Raw genomic sequence first — 20,699 nt, forward strand, 5'->3', positions numbered from 1 at the left:
GGAGGTCAATTATCCAGCAGTAAAACTAACCAAGACTTGGGAACACAGTTAGAAATTCACCTAGTAAGTTCAATTTACATCATCACTTCAATTGTCTTGATGGTTTTGCTGCTAATTGTAGGTTCAAACATGTGTTGCTACCCTAAGCTGCCTCTTCAGATTTCAGACTCCAACTATTTTATCCTACATGCTTCTTCCCCTAATCTCCTCCATTCCTATTTCTCTTTTACAACAGTAAGCACAAAATATAGCTTCCACTATGTTACAAAAATTTAAGTGTATAATACAGTATTGATATTGATCCACAAATGTTGTACAGAATTTATTCTGGAATTTCGGCATTGTGCAGAACTGAAATTTTATACTCACTGTTAGTGACTCCCTGGCCCCCCCAACCCCACCCCTTCACCACCTCATTCTGTTGTTTGCTTCCTTGCATTTCCCTGCTTTATATGCCACACTGAATCATGCAGAATGCATCCCTCTGGCTTATTTCACTCGGTATAATGTGATCAAGGTTCATTTGTGTTATCACTATTGCAAGATTTCCTTCTTTTTTAATGCTGAATAAGTATTCTGTTGTCTGTATATACCACTTTTTCCCCTATGTACTCATTTGTTGATGGGCATTTAGGTTGTTTCCATATTTTCGTTACAGTGAACAATGTTGAACATGGGAGTGAACATGGGAGTGCAAATATCTGTTTGAGATACTGATTTCAGTCATTTTGGATGAATGCCGAGAAGTACATGGTGCAGAGTAAGTGAAATGGTCAGGCTTTTACGCCATTGGCCTCTGTGGCTATTACCTGCGGCCTTGAAGGTAAGGGTGCTTGGGAGCCTGAGCTGGAGTGTGGAGCGGGCGTGCTAAGTGTGCACACCTGTGCCTGGAGCCCGAGGCTATAAGGGCGGTGTCACTCAGAGACCAAGAACTGCTACGGCATGGCTAGGAGAGAAAGGGACCATGAGATAACGCCAGAAAGAGCCCAGAGAGAAAATAAAGCTTTGCCAGGGGCTGGGAACCTGCTGGGCTCCTGGTCCCCACCCCCCAGTGCCCTCCCTGCCTTGCCAGTCTGCAGGCTTGCCCCACAACGATGGTGTAAAAAGGGCATTAAAGGCTGAAAAAGCCTCTGAGGGTTCTGGACTCTACCCATCTGTGTGAATCGAGAGAACCTGCCCTGGGCCTTGCTTGCCAAAACATATAGTAAATTATTTTTATTTTCTAGAGGAAGCTCCATCCTCTTTTCCAAGTAGATGCACCACTTTGCACTCCCAGCAGTGTCCAGGGGTTCTCATCACTCCTCACCCTTGCTAATACCTGCCCTTTGTTTTCCATAAACACCCTCACTGGTGCGGGAAATCGCATCGTGGTTTTGGTTTGCATGTCCCTGATAATTCGTGATATCCAAGTGGACTCGCGTCTTCCTAAGAGTAGAGTCACCAGGGATCACTCTCTCTGCACACACACCAAGGAAAGGCTTTGTGAGGGCAGTGACAAGGCAGTCACCTGGGATCCTGGGAGAGAGGCCACACCAGAAACTAATTCTGACAGCATGGTGGTCTTGGGTCTTAGCCTCCAAAACTGTGATGAAATAAATTCCTGCTGTTCAAGCCACCCAGTCGGCGCTATTGGACATGCAGCCTGGGGTGATGGAAGCACATGGTTTCTGCAGATGGCGTTTGTTTCCCTGAATGGACCACGGGTCCTGTTTCTTGGTGTGCCTTGTGATCTTTTACTGAATATTGAGCATCTGAAAAATCCAACACCTCTTGCAGTCTTTGAAGACATGTGTGGAAGACTTTCACCATCGGGCCCCTGAGCCTTCAGAGCAGATGTGTTAAGGCTGACGGTCTCACAGGCTTTTCTGGACACGCCTCCTGTCTGGGCCGACACGGGAGCTTTATTTTCAATCCTCCACAATTGCCTTCAAATGTCTTAAATTCTTAGTCTTACCCTATCTTCCACTCATGACCTAAGAGATTGCATCACAGCCCCCGGTCTAATGTCTCCTGCTCCCAGGCACCCTGGGTCTCCAATCCCCACGCGGCTTCCATGCACGGTGGAGTCCAGTGAGATCTTCCATGGTTCCAGCCTACAGACAATCTGCTCACCACTCCTAACATGACCTCTGAGACAGGTGTGTCAACTTAAGTCAGGAGAGATTCATTCTATCAGATAGAGATACGAAAGATCCAAAATTGATACAAAACTATATTCTCTTACAATCTTGAGGTCCTCAAAGCTATGTCTTCTAAAACACAAAAAATATACGTACTATATATTTGTTAATGTACCTATTTTATATCAAGCCCTATGTCAATAATTTCTGAAAGTGCAAACTGTCACACATCTCAATTGTGATTACAAGAAACATTCGGTTTTGAAATTAGTAAGTAAATTTAAAATAACTCCCCACTATGAAATTTTAGACTCAAGAAACCTGCATCAATGAAAATATTAAAAAACAACAGTATCTTTTTCAATATAAAACACAAAGGAATAGGAGGCTGTGCTGGAATTATAATTAGAAAAAAACTAAATTTTTTTCAAAAAAACTTTGTTCATAAGACTCAGTGTAGGGTAAGGTAAAAAGTATCAGGCTTTTCTGCCCTCCCACCATTAGGATGGATGACGGAACCCTGCGGTCCCGAATGCATGCCTGATGGCGGGCACCTGGAGTAGGGTGTGGGCATGCGTAGGTGGGATTCACCTGGGCTGAGACTGGGCTTTTAGAGGCAGCATCGCGGCGATGCCAGCAGAAGCTGAGAGAAGAGAAGCACAGAAGCAGAGAAGCTGAGCAGCAGAGAAGCAGAGAGTAGGCCGGAGAGCCCAGAAAGAGTGAAGACTTGCTGGGGGCTGGGAGGCCTGCCAGCCTCCAGGCCCCCCAGTACCCCGCCTGCTGTGTACCTGGTAAATCCAAATGAAAGCCTGCAAAAGCCACTGAGGGCTCCAGGACTCCTCCTTCACCCGGTCTGCTGGATCATAGAAAACCTGCCCTGTGTCATTCCTGCCCTTACACTCACCCATTACACTCCTCACCCTTACACTCAAACTCAGTAACAGGAGGCCTTTTAAACTCTTGAGGAATATTCTCACACTTAAAATGTCCAGGAAAAATAGCTAATATTATGATTATGCCCAAACCAAGCCTAGTAAGATATTTTAAAACTAAAGCAAGCCAATCTCACTAATGAATATTAGTGCTACAGTTCCAGTAACAATTGACAAACTGAATCCAGCAGTCTGCCAAGGAATAAAAATAGACTATTTTACTTCAAAAATACAAGATTTATTGCATCCCTCATTCTTGGAAATTGATTTTGACTCATACGTTATTCAAGACAGAATTAATGCACTAAAATGACTTTTAATATGTTCTTATTTTAGTTCTTATTGAAGGAACACTGCTTTATAACCTGACATAAGTCTCAGGTGCTCAGCCTCACAGTTCACCATCTGCACACACGGCATTCTGAGTGCCACTAAAGCCCTCGCATCCAACCACCACATACAATTTATCTCCCTTTTCCCATTCTGCTACCTCCCAGATGCCTTCCCCTCCGGCGAGCACTATTCTGTTCTCATAATCTAAACTTTGTTTTTGTTACTTTTGTCATTACTAATGAGACCTGTAATAAAGTACTAGCGCCAAGCAGGAAAACTGCATGAAGGTAAAGCAAATCATGGTTTGAAAGGCCTAAACACTGGTAGACACAGCCCAATGAAATGCCTCAAATCTAAGATGACAGACACTCACTGGCTTCTTGAAAGGATAAATGTCGATAAGGCTGCTTGTCTGCCTGGGTGGCCGACTGCTTCCCACCAGATTACAGCTTATTTACCTAAATGTCTCCGCCCAAATGTCATGCTTTAAAAGATCACTACTTTTTATAGTCAGCCATCTTCCTCTGTCGCCCTTTCTTTGTTCTGCAAAATGCATTACGGCCTCTGTAAATAGCAAAGCTTTATACCTGTCATGTGAGTAGCAGGACTTCAGGCTCAGACACTGGTCAAAAAGGTAACAGGCTTGAGAACCTCAGCCTCAGATTTGCTGCAGGAAGCCTTTCGGCCGCACCCCTGCTCCTCGCCCCTCCACCTCGCAGTGCCACACGGGCTGCCCTGCAGCATGGACAGAGCACAGAGCAGCTCACCGAGGTCCCAGGGCAGACATGGACCCTGTCTCTCCCGCCTCTCTTTTGTTTTCAGAAATGCTGTTTACTTCCTAAAAATGGAAAGCATGATTTCTTGGTACTCACTTATAAAACTGAGTGTTCCTTGGATTCCCTGAATTCAGCCCCTGCTGCTGTGATGGGAACACGCAGGCTACATGCACGCCCCCTCTGGTCGGGGGCACCGACCACGGCACCTTCCGGGGAGATGCAGTACATGGCTGGGTGGTCAGTCTTTAAAAAGATTTTTCTACTCACATACTAGAGCTCCACTTAGCACAGATTAGAAAAATGCTTTGAAACAAAAGGGTCTCCCACAAACATTCCTTAGGTCTTTTGGATGCCTTTCACTAGGGTTTCCCAGCCAATTAGCATCTTATCTGGAAAAACTATTTTAGAGTACTGTCTAACTCTGGCCAAAGCCAGTTCTAAAAGCCTTCCGTTCCTTTCATCTTCTGCAGTTGAATACGTTGCACACTGGCGCCTCGAGCTTTCGCTGTATTCTGCCGTTAAGGCGTAATGGGACTGGCAGCAAGAAAGCATCCTGTGAGACAATAATTATGAACAATACCTATCCTCTGCCTCATGTGTTCTCGGGGATAACCCCCATATTTCACTGAAGAATACATTTATGAAAGCATAAGAATGTGGCGCTTAAGCAAAATGAGTAACAGGACTCTAATTGACATTGTGTGACAGAACTGCAGCGTTCTTCCCTAAACATTTTGCTGACAACTATGGCAAATTCAAGACAAAATAATTGGGAAGCCGTAGATCCAGTTAATTCTTGACGGACCGTGGCCTGGAGTGGCAGGGGTGTGCTCGTTATTTGTTTAATAAAGAAGTAATCACGATTGCTGTGATCAGATGGTGTCACCTACGGCAAGCCTCGGATGGCTGTCCTCACAGGACAGACGGGGGCGCAGAGCCACGGAGAGATCGGGGACCTTCTCAAGGTCACACATCTTGCAAGAAAGGACCGTAGTTGACTGTTGGAACATGTTCCCGTGGCACAGGGAGGAAAATAATTTTGAATAAGAAGACAAGGCAAAGAGAAAAGAAACAGCTGTGAGAGTGCCTCCAGGGAAGACCGGAGCCGTCAGGGCAGAGCAACAGGGAGGGTGCGCTGTATAAAGAAAGACTTGGAGCTGGACGTGGACTTGGGCGGCATCGGTCGCTGCATCAGATCAGACAGATGAAGTGTGGAGTTCGAGGTCATAGCTGATGAGCCCCGGGGCTGGGGACAGGCCTCTGGAACGCCCTGGCTGGGCACCGCTCGGAGCAGCCTGCAGCGAGCACTCAGGGCAAAATCTAAAGGGAACGGTGTCCTTGTCCATCTGGAGGCCATTAAGAGGCAAAGCGCAGTAGATACATAAATAATAACTGTGGTGTGAGGTAAGTGCTAGTGGACCTCTGAAGAGAGAGGTCCAGGAGCGGCGCCCAGGAAAGCAGGGAATGTTCTGCAGGGGAGCTGGCTGCCGACCGGCCTGTGCAGGTGGAGGAAGCTTGGCCAGCAGAGGAGAGGGGAGGTCAGGTCGCAAAGGCCCCAGGCCCCCACAGGCCCCAGTTCCGGAGCAGGGCAGCATGTCCAGCAGTGGCGGGCATGTGAAGTCTTTCACCTAAATAACTTTCATTCAGCCAACCCTGAGAAGCGACTGAGCACCAGGCAATGCCTCTCAGTGACGAGTGGTGTAAACTGGCTGCATGGGCATTCGCAGGCTCCGGGGACTCGGGGCTGAAAGGGAGGCCAGTCTAGCTCTGTGTCAAGTGAAAGGCGTGTTCTGCCTGCAGAGGACACATGGGCAGGACCAGGCTATGACAGGAAGTGACACTTAGCATCTGGGGCAGCCGACCGGTGTGCAGCAGGCATGTCGGGAGTGAGACCTGACACGCCTCCTGTCACCGCTCGGCACAAGGCCGTGCAGTCTGACAAGGTGGTGTTAGCCATGGTGTCCCTTGGCATCTGGGTGCATATTAATCAGGCGGACCCTGCAGAGGAAGAAATAATCCCAAGTCTACACACTCAGGCCCGGCCATCGTCTCCAGCCGCTCTCAGTGGCACCAGGCTGCAGGAGGTGGCGGATTCCTTTTCAAGCGTTTCCCAAATAAATGAATCACAGGATAAAATGACCGTGGCTCTGGAAAATGAACAGAAACCCTGTGTATTTATTCTTTTGCTTTACCCTGCTGGAAAAGCTCAGCCCAGCCAGTACCATTTCCTAAACCACAGACCCACCACCCCGTGCTGGGGCCCGAGCACTTGGGGCCAGGCTTCGCCTTCATCTCTTTGGGAGGCAACTGAACAACGGTCCTTAGAAAATAAGAGCAGCAGATGTGGAGGGCGACCGGGCTGAGAGCCCTCGTCCTGCAGGTTGAAGAAACCAGATCGTGCCTCGGCCCTGGCCGCACTCGAGGGGAAGAGGTTAGCGGTGGGAGCGACTGGGGACAGGGCTGTGGTTTGCATGGATTAATACGTTGGCGCAAAGGCAAGCAGGTTGATGACAGGATCTGTAGTCAGGGATCAGTCCGTTTTTGATGGGAATTAATTGAGTGCAGCGAAGGACACTCCTCAGCAATGTGCTTACCACCTGTTAATAGGGGCTAACCAACCCGAGACATCTCCAAGTTGGCCTGGAAAGCCCAAATGATTTGTCAAACACCATGCATGTCTGAGCACATAATGAGCCAGGCTGCACACCAATAAATGCCCTGGGAAGCGCCACATTTTTGAACTGAACATCACAGGAAAAGAAAGAGAATACCAGGAATACATAAGCCATAAAAAATGAAAATGAACAGAAGGAATAAACATTTTGAAACTCACTTCATCAAGCTAATCAAGCAGAGCCTGAAACCAGCCATCCCTATGAAGCCTCAGGAAAAGGCCACAAATCACCAGCCCACACGGCACCAGCCCAGAGCACCAGCTGTGGGGGCAGGGGCAGCTCTCTGCCTGGGATCCTGAGCCTTGCAGACTGGGCCTCAGTTGCCTCAAGAAACACTGAAAGGGGCCAGTCCAGGAGGCAGAGAGCTAGCTAGGCTCCTCGCCTTTACTTCAGGTCTGCACTGCCAAGGAAAAGCAATAGGGCTGGCAGGGCCTCCCAAGGACAGCTGGAGCTTCCCGGAGCCCCCATGGCTAGTGCTAAGTCTCCATTCCCAGGGCCTGAGGCACCAAGGTGGCAGTGTGCTTTCCTGACGCGTGTCACGGGCCCTGTTACACACAGCCAGGGGTCGCCCCTACCCGCGAGGCCAGACGTCAGCTTCCTCATCAATTTACCCCAGTGGGCTGCAAGCGCCTGCGGACCTTGACTAGTTAAATTTGTTGAAACTAAATAGATTATTTTCAGCTCTTGAGGATCTTTGTTTCAGATAACTGTTTTAGGACAGTGGACTTCGAGTAATGAGAGAATTTTTTTCTGAAAGACTGTAGCAAAAATGTATTTGAAATATAACAGGCTAAAGAGGTAGGCCGCAGAAGGACAGAATGGATATTGAGAGGAGGAAAAGTGATAATTTTTAAAAGCTGAGAGTGGTTTGTGTCTAGATAGAATCAGCCAGTTGTGGCTGGATGACATGGCTGGCTTTCCTTTGCTGAGCAATAAAAGATCTCTAGTCCCAGGAGCCAAATCCTGCATGAGAAGTTACATCTTCTCACGCAGTAACTACCCAGTGGTAAAGGAAAGACAAAGGCCTGGGCTACCAGGGGCACCTGGACTGCACGTGTAACAGTGTAGCCTCCATGAAAGGGAAGGTTCCAGGTTCCCTGCCCACCCAAGGAAGGGCTGAGCTGAGCAGCAGGAGGGAAGGAAGGTGAGCAAGGAGACTTGGAGGAGGCATACGGAGCAGAGACACATGTAAAGAAGCAGCTGCGCTTGCTTCTCAGCCTTGGACCGGTACCAGGAAAGCGAAGAAGTGGCAGGAGACATTTGAAAGAGACGTGGGTGAGACACCCGTGGGGAGGCTGCCAATGCAGCCTCTATCCTGACTTGTACTTTGATTTTGTGCTTTTCCTTCCAGACTTGCCTGCCCGCTTCTGCCCCTTTCCTCTGGGCCCCACCAGAAGCCGTAGACTTGTGGCAGGCCTTGAGCCTCAGTGGTCCTGCTTTGGGCCACCCATTTGGCTGGGTATCCCCACAAGGGGATGAGTAACTTCGGGAGTTTTATGGGGAAACTTTTATATTCTATCTCTTTTCTCTACTGCACACTTAATTGTATTAAAGGTCTTTCCTACTGAAGGTCTTACACACAAAAGTATGTTTCGTATTAATGTGATGGATAGTACAACCGATTTAGAGTGGGCAGGTTTGGGGGTTTCAGGGTACCCCTCATTCTTCCCAATAACAGACTGGAGTCAAATGTGCCAACAGATTGTCATCCGACTGCTCCCTTTCATTCATTCTTACCTTCTCTTTTTTTTTTTTCAACCAATTGTGAGTGAGATGACAAAAAAGATCCCCTTCCTTACAGTCTACTGAGTGGAGACAGGTCATCAACCACATATATTATAGGGCACCTGTTGGATGCTGGCGGAAGCCAAGGACAGCAGTCAAGTGAGGGCTGGGGAGGGCAGTGTGAGAGCAGGTGCAGGGGCGGATCAGGAGCGCAGGGAGACCTGGATGAGAAAGCGTCAGTGGGGTCCAGATGTGAAAGAGGTGAAGCTGGGTACCTGGGAAAAGGAATTCCAGGAAGGGAACAGCAAGGTCCCAGATCTGTGGGTGGAGCACACTGCACCACGGGACACCAGCTGCAGGCGGGGCCTGGCTGGAGGGAGGCGAGGTCACCTGGAGAAGGGAAGCCAACCCAACTCAGCTGTGCATAGATGATTACAGCAATAATTCCAAAAGTGTTTGAATTTTTAAAATCTGAAGCAGGCGAGCGCCCTGGTCTGTTCTGGAAGGGCCCATCTCCAGACGGCTCACTGAAGGCATTCATTCACAGTCTGGGTTTCTGCTTGATCTGGCAGTTTTACATAATCATAGCCTACAGCTTCATTCATTATTAATTATCCCAGTGAGAATGATGCCACGTAGCTGCTGCTGTGTTCTAAATGCCCTTTTTGCCTTTAGTTAAGGAACAGGCTTACTGTGGAGTATATATATGCTCAAAGAGTAGAAAAAGCAGACATGGCTCTAGGTTTGGCTAAGCCGAAGCTGGGGCAGGACTGAGACCTCTTTGGGAGGCATCTGGAGAGTAAGATCCAACCAGGCAGAGCACGGCCGCCTTTATCGGATTCACATGGTTCCAAATATGACCCCTGGTTCTTCGAAAGTCAGATGCTTAAGAAACATGGACAACCGTGCAAACATGCACACACAGGTGTTTCCTTAAGAAACACCTGACTCTGTATGTGGCCCAACTGTGGGTCCCTTGGGCATGGGCCTGGCTGACTTCCACCCCGAGGAGCTGTGTGCTCTTCAAAGGTGAGCAGCCGTGCTGCTGCACCCGAGCTCTGGACACATCCGCCAAAACGCATGCAGATTCCCAGTGAGTAGGAAGTGGGTACCTTTCATCAGAGCAAAATAATGTGCAGCTATAAAACTCAGAGCACTCAAGAGCAAGTCAACAAAAAATTTAAACCCCAGACAAATTCTGAGTTCAACAAGCACTGTCAAAACCCCAGGGGTATGTCAGTCTTTTCTTTTTTGAACATTTCCACGATAACCACATCAAGGCCAGCGGTTGAGGGAGTGAATAAATCAGAATATAAAATAGATAATTAAGCATCCACACATTCTTCTGTCTTCAGTTCAAAAAGAGGAGAGACAGAACAGCCAGTAGTCTCACACAGGCCTTATAAATAAGACTAAGTTGTCAAAACCCGGGCCATGGAAAGCAGGACCGCCCAACCCAGTTGGTGGAAAAAAGACTAAAGAACGCTGGTGGTGCCATAGACGAGGAGACTGGAGGGAGGAGGGCCCGGGGGCAGCTGTCATCTGGATGTGGAGCCAGGAAGAGGGCGCAAAGGGCTGATCCAAAGTCAACGGAGTCTTGATGGAAGACGGGCTTCTGCAGGCATTTCCCGTGAAAACCTTCCAGGACCTGATTAGCCTCATCGGCCGAGGTGTCATCTAAACACAGCTGGTGCTCACACCTAGACTCTCAGGGTAGAACCCCTGCCAGATGCAGGCAGCTGAAAAGGAATGTGCCCAGAGAAAAGGCTGAGCGGAGGGCGCCACCAATGGCTTCCTGACGCCAGCCCTGTGCTTTCCCGTCTCCTCCGCTGCTCCCACGGCGCTGCTTGCTCACAGCTTGGTTCCCGTACTGGCCTGTGCACACACGTGTGTCGAGTGTCAACGACGCCACTGCCCTATGGGAACATTACCATGTCTGATTCCACCATGAGGACCTAAATGCAGGCAGGTGCAGAGCTTGGTGCTGGCCCTGCAGCCGCCAGTGCGGAGCTGAATGCACCCCCCAGTGTGCCAGCCGTAGTTCTGTCTGGGTTTGCTGAATTCAAAAGATGACAAATGACAAAAACATGGGGTCGGGGGCAGTTACAAAAAGACAAAGAGAAAAAAAAAAAAAAAAGAACCACACCATTTGTGGTAATAAGGAAGGGACCAGACCAGCAGGAGTCCTGTGCATGTGTGGGTGTGGACGTGTGTGCATGTTTGCACGGTTGTCCACGAATATGTCTGCTGTGCATTACTCGAGGGTGTGTGTATGTGGGTTCCTGGGTTTGTGGTGTGTGGAGCTGTGTAATTGTATGGGTGTAAGTGTGTATGTGTGCTCGTGTACATGTTGTATATGCTCATGGTGTTATGTCTATGTGAGCATGTGTTGTGCATGTATGTGGCTTTGTCTTCACATGTGAGCACATGTGTCTGTGTTCGTGTGTGGTTGTGTTCATGTGTGTGTGTGATAAAAGGGCGACCGAGCACCGTGTGAGGCCCTGCCTTGGTTAGCGGCATGGACAGGCTGAAGGGACGACGTCAGGCACTGCTGACCTTGGTCTCTGGGACAAGGAAGCTGGAGGACTCCGTGTCACCTGTGAAACTCTCACCCAGAAACCAACAGGCCCCGCGACACTGATGATGTTAGTGGCACAGTGCTACCCAATTCTCAGAGAACAGAGGAGTCTGTTATTTGTATTTGAAGTGAGAGCAGTCCTGGGTTGAATCATGACGTCCCCCCACTTCCCTCTGGGTGTGGCCTCATCTGAAAACAGCCATCGAGGATGTCACTGGTTGGCCAAGGCACACAGGTGGGGGCTGGGCCCCTCTGTTACAGGAGGAAAAGGAGGGGACGTCCTGAGATGATCTCCGCAGAGAGGGTGAGCACTCTAAGCCAAGGAAGGCGAGGAAGAGGGGCAGAACTGACACCCCCGGAACTCCCAGAAGGAACCAACCCCCAACACTCCGATGCACACTTCTGGCCTCCAGACTGGAAGCCACATATTTCTGCTGCTGTGAGACACCGACTATCTAACACGAGAAACACGCACTTCTGAGACAAAACACTGAGGTCCTGCCTGGGAGACCAAGGTGCGTCCTAACACTTACTGGGGCTACCCTAACAACCCAATGTGCTAAGGGCCAGCACCCCCATTTCTCTGATGAGGAAACTGAGGCACGGGGGGGGTAGATAACTTGCTAAGAGGAACCACACTGTCTGGGCCCAGCTTCTGCTCCCAGGACCTCCGACGCCCTGCCATCCCTAGGCACCATCTAAGACACAGCCTCATGCCCCAGGCACTGGGGATCTGCGTTACATCACCTCCCAGTGACGAGAGACTCATTTCTGCCCTCCACAGCCTTCTGGCGAATGTTTCTCTTCCCAGTGAAAGTGAGTACCAAACTTTAATGGGCCCCTTTTATCTGCCCAGATCAATCCTCAGAGCTCTGTGTGAACCTTCTTCATGCCTATGAATGAGCTCTGTGACTTGGTCATTATCACTAGACTGCAGCAATAAAACAAGAGGTCCTGGAGATTCAATACATGGTTCACAGTTCAAAGTCAGCCAGGATATAGCCTCCCATTCAAACCCCGGTCTCCACCACTGGGAGATACTGTTTTCCCTGGAGGTGCAAAGAAATCTCGGTAGAAACTTGGCAGAAATGGAGGTGAGGTCATAACAGCATTTAAACAAGATCTTTTTGGCAAGGGTTTTTCAAAAATAGTATCACATTTAATGCCCGAAACACTGTGTAGTCGCCCTGACTGTTATCTGTCTTATGAGAGAGAGGACTCAGCTCCGGGAGGTTAAGACCTAGTCCTAGAGTCACAACTAGGCCTGGAAATGCTGGACGTCAAACAAGGTCCACCGACGACAAAGTGCCCACTGTCCCCTCCATACACCCTCCTGCGTGACACCTTCTGGCTACATCCCCCTCTACTGTTCTCAGGCTCTCACCTATTCTGCAAAACCCCATGTTCACACTGCCTCTGTCTGAGAAAAGGGCCAGGTGAGGGCACATATGCAGTACTCGGTGCCGAATGCCACACACAGAGCAGACGCCAGCATAGCAGGCATTCGCTGAATGGGGCAAGGCTGATCCATGTACTGCCCAACAGAGCAGGCCTCCACAGCCCCCAACTCCTGTGTGTGTGCTCAGCCTCTCCTCCAGCTCATCCGGTCTCGTTCTCCAGAAGCCCAGAGCCCTGGGGGCTCCCTTGGCAATGCCCGCTGGCTCTAGGGGGCCCCAGCGCAAGCGATAATCATGTGGCACTGGCAGGAGTGTGTCCGTGGTGCCATCCTGCCTGTGGACAGGCAGAAGTCACACCAGCCTCCTGACTCGGTGAACAGCTCCCAATATTGTTACAATAAGACAGAATAGAGCAGAGGGTGATTAGCTGTGTGGGAGACTCATGCGAGGCTGCACAAGTCAGCACAAGTCAGCTGAAGTGAAGGGCAGAGCTGCGCCCTTTGGAGGCTGCCGGTTCTCTTTCACAGCCGTGGACCTTTCCTTCGTTAATAACAAGGATGGATACTCCCTCCCCTGAGGGCCCACAGCAGCCCCTCCAGGAGAGGTCAGGACCCAGAGCCTGCCTCCCAGGCCTGAGCTAGGCCTGCTTCGGGGTGGCGCACTCCCCCGAGCCCCAACAACTTTCCAAGAATCCACCAGATTCTCCAAAAGAAATAACGCCGTGAAGCTGAGGAAAGGAAGGCAGAGAGAATGGAGCAAGGCAATTACACTCTGCCTGGAGACCGGCTGCCTCCAAGCGGAGTCCGCAGCCGCAGGAAGGAGGGAGAAGGAGCCAGTGGAAGCGTCCCCGACTGCAAGGTCCAGCAGGTCACAGCTCCCTTGACTTTCAATTCTCTGCTTTCTCACCTCCTCTGTCAACCTATACCAAAGGCAGGTCACGAGCCAGACGAAATTTGAAGTCCACACTGTGGGGAAGCTCTACTTGTGGTACATGAGAATGTCCAATTTGAAGAACAGTGAACAGTTTGCCACTCTTGCTGATTTCAACCAGAAACCAGGCAGCTTCACAGCCTGAACGTGGAAGCCTTGGACGGAACACACAGCTGGGCGGGCAGGAGGAGAGGACAGCAGTGAGTGAGAAACAGCCTCTGAGGTGACAGAACTCAACCCAAGCATCGCAGAAGCTCCTCGGGTCCCACTCATTTCCAAAGCCAGGGGCTGACTCCCTGAAACATGCCACTGGGTCTCCCATGGAAACGCCCCTAACAGGTGCACCTGGGCTCGCCGGCAGCTGCTCCCATGCGTCCACCCTCTGCGCACTGACACCACTGCTATGCCTAACACGTCTCTCCCTCATATTGTCACACTTACGAACAAATACGCCGGGTGGTGGTCTCATAATCATCACAGCACGAGTGGAGAACAGCTGGAGAGGCCGTCCCAGCAAAGACAGCCCCTGTCGGGGCAGAATCAGTTCTTTTCCGGTACAATAACCCAGCTATTTCTTTCGGCTAAGCCGACTGTCCTATCTGCCCTTATCAAAGATCCCCGAGCGTGGGGTTCTAGCCAAAGACCAACCTTCAGAGCTAGTGGCCGGCCGGCGTCTGCTCTGGAGGGGCCTCTAGCGGCTCCATGCTTCCTTCCTCCCACTGACCTGCGTCGCTCAGTGGTCCTCTGGCCACGTCTGCGCGTGCACTTGGTCCGTGAAGGACCCACCCAATTAGGATCTACTTCCATACAAGACTCACTTATTATTTTCACTGCTTACTTATTTGGGAAGAATCATTTCTCCCAAATAAGATTTGGGAAAACTAATTCAGGGCTCCTAATCAGACTAGGCTGGAGATTATGGCTCCAAATATTTGCTTCTAAAATGAGTGAACTCATTAAAGTAAATTGCATCATACAGGAAACATTTTAGACATATGGGGAGCAGAATATTGTGAAAAAATAGATGATATGTGTGAAAATGGTTATTCAGTTTGGCAATCAAAATTGTACCTCTGGTAGGGAAGGTATGAAGCACATCAAACTGTCAAAATTTCTGGCACCCCTTTTATTATCTATCCTAAAGTGGGTCAAATGTAAAGTAAAACAAAATGCAGAAAACTTAAAATCAATAAACATAATGAAGGGCAGTACGATGTCCTAAATGCACAGTGATTTAGAGCTCCAGAGAAGTTCAGAAATTATCTCAGCAGGGAGCCTTGTTTTTGTTTTTGTTTTTTTTCCCAAAAAGAACTGAAGTTCAGAACAGTCAGGGTCTTGCCTATGGTTATAAGCCAGTTGAGGAGACAGCCAGAGTCCTTACACTTCTCAGTCCAGTGCCTTCTCCCACACCCACTGATGCCAGCGATGGCGGAGGACCAGCCTGTAACCTGAAGTGGAACGAGCACTGTGGCACCTACGGCCAGTCCGCCTCTGTCCTTTCCTCTCTGCCTCTCCCCTACCTCAGCCAAACCCGAGGAGAAAGAAACAGACTTCGCAGCGAAGGCGTCTGTCCTTTCTCAGAGCTGCGGCTGCAACTCCAGGCTGAAGAGCAGCAGCCGCCTTGGTGGGCGGCAGGGGTCACGCGGGAGGGGCGGCGACAGCGGAAAGCATGCTGCCTTTGCTTCCCTACTACCTCATTCCGTGCAAGGGGCGCAAATCACACGCAGTAAGAGCTGGCTGTGGCAACACTAAAAGAAAGAAGTCCTAGAGGAAGAACTTCACACATCAACAGAACGGGAAAGCACATGAACCCACAAAGCACGAGCTGCCCTCTGGCAAAGCGAGACCCATGCACTGAAGACAAGCGTGGGACAGAGCACAAAGGATGAAGGCTGCCCAATGGGTTCAAGGACACCGATGTCCTTGACACGCATCATTTTGACTGAGCAGTGTGGAAAAACTGACTGGGCCATGTGCAGCACTGAAGGAAACATCCAGAACAATGTTTGAGTACCGTGGTCTGGGTACCGTGGCCCAGTTAAAGGTCAAAATTAACCAATACAAACGGGAAGGAGGAAAGTGGAGTGTTAACGTTAATGGGGAGTAAGAAAAGAAAAAGGTTTTCAGATGGTAGAAACCAAAGCATCTTGGCTGACTGATCAAACGATCAAGTAGAGGCAAAATGTGAGAAAGACGACTATCCAATATCCCCGGGTAGACAAAAGGGGTGTAAATGGATGTACAGGGAGAGGGACGAACCTTCACGAGGAGGCGGGAGAGTGCTGAGTACCAGGAGGGGAAGCAGAGACCTCAGGCAGCGGGAGGTTAGAGCCACATCATTAAGTTTTGTGGTGCTGAAAACTTCTTTTTTTTTTTTTTTAAAGATTTATTTATTTATTTATACAAGCACTGGGTACAGTCAGAAGCGTGGGAGGGTGAGAGGATTCACCAGAGACAGAGCGGGAAGCAGAACAGACAGACCGACGAAATACACTGCTGAGGGGAACAGCGGGCGGCAGGAGGGGTCTGCGCGCCCTGTGGGGCCCTCGCTGGCGGCCGGGGATTGAACCAGCGCTGCAGAGACTGCGGGCAGCTTCGCAGCCCAGCGCTCAACTGCTGCGCCACGGGGGAGGCCCTGAAAACTTCTTGTGGAAATTCTCTTGATTACTCAGGAGCTGTTCTTCAGTTGCTTTAAAACGGCAGGAAGTTCTTCTATACCATGGAATATTACTCAGCATTCAAAAAAGATAAACACATGCAATTTGCTGCAACATGGATGGCGCTGGAAGGGATCATGCTCAGCGAAATAAGCCAAAAAGAAAAAGAAAAATACCGGATGGTCTCACTCATAGCAGGAATCTAGAAAACTTAAATAATGGACCAGGAAAATGAAAAACTATAAGAAAGTGAAAATCAAAATCAACAAAAAACTATGAACCAGAGACACTTTTAGGGGGGCGGGGGCGGGAGGGGAGGGATTGGGGTCAGAATGGGGGGCGGCAATTGTATGGGGAATATAACAATAAAATTTATAAAAAAAAAAAAAAAAAAAAGAGCTTCACAGTGCATAGAAATAAAAGTAATAAAACTATTCAAATTAAAAAAAAAAAAAAAAACGGCAGGAATGCTGTTGGCGTGTCAGTAGCCTGGGGCTGAAGTGAGCGGAGGCACCGGACAGGGGGCGAGGCGGCTGAAGCTGACGACATGTGCTACAACGATGCGTTAGACTGTGTGTGTTTGAGTAGGAGGCTGGGAAGGGAGGTCTGGAGCCAGCAGTAACAAGTCAGGAGGGTCCTCCATGTGTGGGGCGAACGCCAAGGAAGACACCGGTCACCATGTAAGAGCAGATGGTGAGAGCGAAGACAGCAAGGGGAGACTTGGTTTCGGTCACAGCAGAAGAGAAAGGGAGAACACAGGGATACGTGCACAGCACAGAGGTCTTGGATGACAGGTGGGTGCTGTCGGAGTGAGCTTGGAGAAGGGAGTCACAGATGTTTCCCAGTGCCCCTTGGAGGCCTCTGCCAGGAACAGTTCGCCTCTCAATCTCCCCACGCTCCCTTCTCCTACACCAGCTGACCCGACTTCCGGTTCCCCTCCCGCCTGTGGTGCTGCCATTCAGATGGCACTGCCCTTGCACAGAAGCACGGTCTCTGAGCCCACTCAGTGAAGTGAAAGTGGACCAGGGCCTCCTCCTCTGCGCTCACCTTCTGAACCATGCCCTCAGGACGCTGTGCCTGACAGCAGAGCCCCCGCAGGCGACCCCGGGCAGGTCACAAGGGAGCAGCGGTGAGACAGGGACGAACTGCCCACAATGGGACGAGAGTACTGGGTCACACTTGAGGGTGACATGCACCTGGGGACAGGAAGGAGGAGAACCTCTTTAGGATAAGTGGGATTTCTGGTTTGGGTGACAGGGCAGGTGGAAAAACTGTTCACTGACCTAAGGAGGACATTACGAAGTGATGGCTGGTTTTGTTTTCCCTTTGGAGGCAGTGAAATGGAGAGATGCTCTGTTGTGCTTTTGCAGGGGCCACACACTCCCAGAACGCAGAGAAGACGCTGGGCCCTGGCCCTGGCAGAGCTGTGCCAGCCTATACAAGGAGCAAGAGCCGTGGGCTGCCAGAGAGCAGCCCAGGAGACCTAGCATCCCACCCTTGACTTCTGTGGTTATGGGTCACTGGCGTGTCCAAAGAGAAGGTCCACGCAGTCCTTGACTAGCCCTGGCATGGGCTGCATGGCTGCGGGACGGAGAGCTGTCCGCAAGCACTCCCTTCCCAGCTCGGGGCCTTTCCTGCCTCTTCTGTCTAGTTTGCAAACAGAAGTTCCTTTCACAGTGTGTTTTACAGCCTAAGGTGATTGACTTCTGATAAGGGAAGGTCTCTGGCAGCAGCTCCTAAGGAACCTTTATCCATTCCCAAATGCTCCATGGTGGTGGATGGGGGGGCCAACCCAGCAGAAAGACTGAGAGGAACCAGGTCAGAAGTTGAGAGCTATTCCCTCTGCGGAGAGATTAGGAATGATGGTTAGCCCCAGTATTTATTTTCTACTTTTCTATATATTTCTAAAATGCACCTAATAAATAGTCATTGCTTTACTAATCAGAGAAAATAGTTTTAATGAAGTCAGTCTATCAAAAACATCCAAATGAGCCTAAGGCTCTGGCACAGTCGACTGAAAGGGGGTTTTATGGAAATCACAGTGGGAAATGCTCAGCCCAAAATTACTGGATGGATGAAGAAGACTAAATCAGAGGCCATCGTCAGCCAGCGAATGTGCTCGGGATCCTGCTGTTGTCTCAGGAAAAATGGTCTAGACCTCCCAGAAGAGCTTGCAACAAACACAGCCTCCAAGCCTCGGGCTGCATGCTCTAATGGTTTCCGCAGGGAGCAAGCACAAGTCCGTCCTCTGCAGAAGTAATTTTCTGGGGGGCAGCTTACATTTGTGAGCCTGTGTCGGGCTCCCAAGGCAGGAGCTCTGAGTCAGCCAAGAGGAGAGACGAGCTCAGGAGCGCTGCACGCCCTCATGCACGCCCTCAAGCAGCCGCGGGCCCTATAGGCGCCCTTCCTGGGGAGAGATTCAGCGCCATTTCCCAGCGCATGTGGTCAGGCCGATTAGGGGCCAGATGGCCGGAGAGCAGCGGTTTGGACTGGCCTGCAGGCCTCAGCGACAGTGTGGAGCAAGGCACAACAACCGCTATTTCCATGGGTTTCCTCAGAATTATTAGAATAAAAGAATCATTGCCCTTTTGTTAAAACTCCTTCTGAAACACAGCACAACATCAGTTCTCAAGTTAAAATGAAGTGTGACACTTCAATAAAAAGAAAGCTATGGAAGCCAAGTCCTGGGCCCTCAGCACACAGCGCAGGGAGTCGCCTACAGATGGAAGGGAAATAACAAACTCTTTTGCCTATATTTGCCAAAAAGCAAAGAAAATCAAAACCATCAACCACTTACATACCATGTCTAGTATTTAATACAATATTTACACATAGCAATAGAATAAGTAAAAACACAATTTTGTGTATGCTGGTGATTATGCAAAACAGCACATTTCCATCCGCTCATCAGATGCCCAAGTCCACGGGATTCTGCCATCACGTAAACCAGGATGTGGTTTTGTTTTGACAACCAACAAGCTCCTAACAAGTGTCTTGACTTCCAAGGAAGATTTTGTTTGAATACCAGACATGGCTGTTGAAAAACCAGCTTTTACAAAGAAAAGTAGGTTTGCTTTTTCTCTCTGAAGCAATCCATTATTATAAATGTTAGAAGGGGTCTTGATTTTTTCCATTGATGGAGAATGGATTGTAATTGAGGAGGCATTCCTTTCCGCAGACGCATCTCTTCATCCTCTTTAAGCTGTACCTCGAGAGCTGGGCAGGGCAGTCCCGGACACCTGTGTGGACACACCCTGTCTGTCTCACTGTCAGGCTCCTCATTTTAGTTCAGCTACAGGTTTAGCCCGGGGCCTGTGTGTTACTCTGTTCACATTCCAAGATATACGTAAAGCTTACTGGGATTCACTTCAAGCCCTGATAAGAACAGATAAAATTAAGTGCAAAGGTTTGGAGAAAGAAGGAAGAAGAAATAATTGAAGAAAATCAGAAGATAATTCTTGGAAGCGGTGGCTTGAAAGACAGTTGAACAGAGACACCTCACAAGCGGGGAAGGCGTCACCACGTGAGTGTGCTAAATGCCACTGATTTCGTGGGTCAGGAAATCAGTTTTCATGGGATCAGCTTTTTTAAATTAAAATAATTGCAAGCCTGCACAAAGAATCAAAGAAATGTGGTGACCCAGAAGTGAGCCTGAGGTGGGAAGGGGCTGGTGCTGCAGTCCGCGAGAGTGGAGACCCCAGTAGCCTGGGGACATCAGTGAGGGTGAAGGAGGGTGAAGCCTTAGCTGTGCGGCTCAGCTATCCTGAGATGAAAATCTGTGAAAGGCCTGGATGAAGAGATTTTAAAGACACAAATTGAATCCAGGGAGTGATGCTGGCCATGGGCGAGGCTGCTGTGCATGTGGGGTGGAGAGTTCATGGGGATCTCTGACCCTTCCACTCCCTATTGTTGTAAAGGCAAAACTGCTCTCAAAAAATAAGTCTCAAAAAATAAAAAAATAAAAATAAATGATTGAGATAATTTGCAAGCAGCTTAACTGTTCGGCAGAACAAAGCCCAACACCCCTTAAAGACAAGAAGATATGGTCACATGATAATGTAACATTGAGAGTGCCCAGTCCTATTAAAGGGTTCAACTGTGGGGTGCTGGATGGAAACCAGAATTCTCATGGTGAACACAGTGTAATATGGATAGATGTTGACTTGTAAATCTACCCTTGAAATCTAGATAGTGCTCTAGTGTTATAAGCCAATGTTCTTTCAACAAGAAAATCAATAATGTCCAGTATCTAATCCAAAATCCTTGATACTCCAAGAGCAGATCAATGTGATCCATAAACCAGGAGAAAATTCAGCCAATAAAAACTGTCTCAGAAACTGCAAAATTAGCAGACAAGAACTCAAAGAAGCTATAATAAATATTCAAGGCCCTATAGAAAAACAGAAATGAGAGAAACAAAAATGGAAATTTTTAAAACTGAATTTTAAATTTTAAAACTGAACAGCACAATCAGAAATGATGGTTTCACTGGATGAGTTTAAAAACAGATTTGATGCTGCAGAAGAAAAGTTCAGTGAATTGGAAGTTACAATGGGACTGGTCAAAACAGAAGCAC

At 49.2% G+C, this 20,699-nt stretch overlaps 1 long non-coding RNA gene across 1 annotated transcript in view; it reads right to left on the reverse strand.

Moving 5' to 3' along the window:
- The window catches only part of LOC129145658 (uncharacterized), a 124,616-nt gene extending 120,174 nt beyond the window's left edge, over nt 1–4,442 (reverse strand). The window contains exon 1 of the long non-coding RNA XR_008551563.1: nt 4,258–4,442. This is a non-coding gene — a long non-coding RNA (uncharacterized LOC129145658). The remainder of the gene's footprint in view (nt 1–4,257) is intronic.
- Nucleotides 4,443–20,699: the final 16,257 nt, after the last annotated feature.

This window comes from Talpa occidentalis, unplaced genomic scaffold, assembly GCF_014898055.3.
Source record: "Talpa occidentalis isolate TD23 unplaced genomic scaffold, MPIMG_talOcc4v2.1 talOcc4.13, whole genome shotgun sequence".
NCBI classification, from domain to species: domain Eukaryota; kingdom Metazoa; phylum Chordata; class Mammalia; order Eulipotyphla; family Talpidae; genus Talpa; species Talpa occidentalis.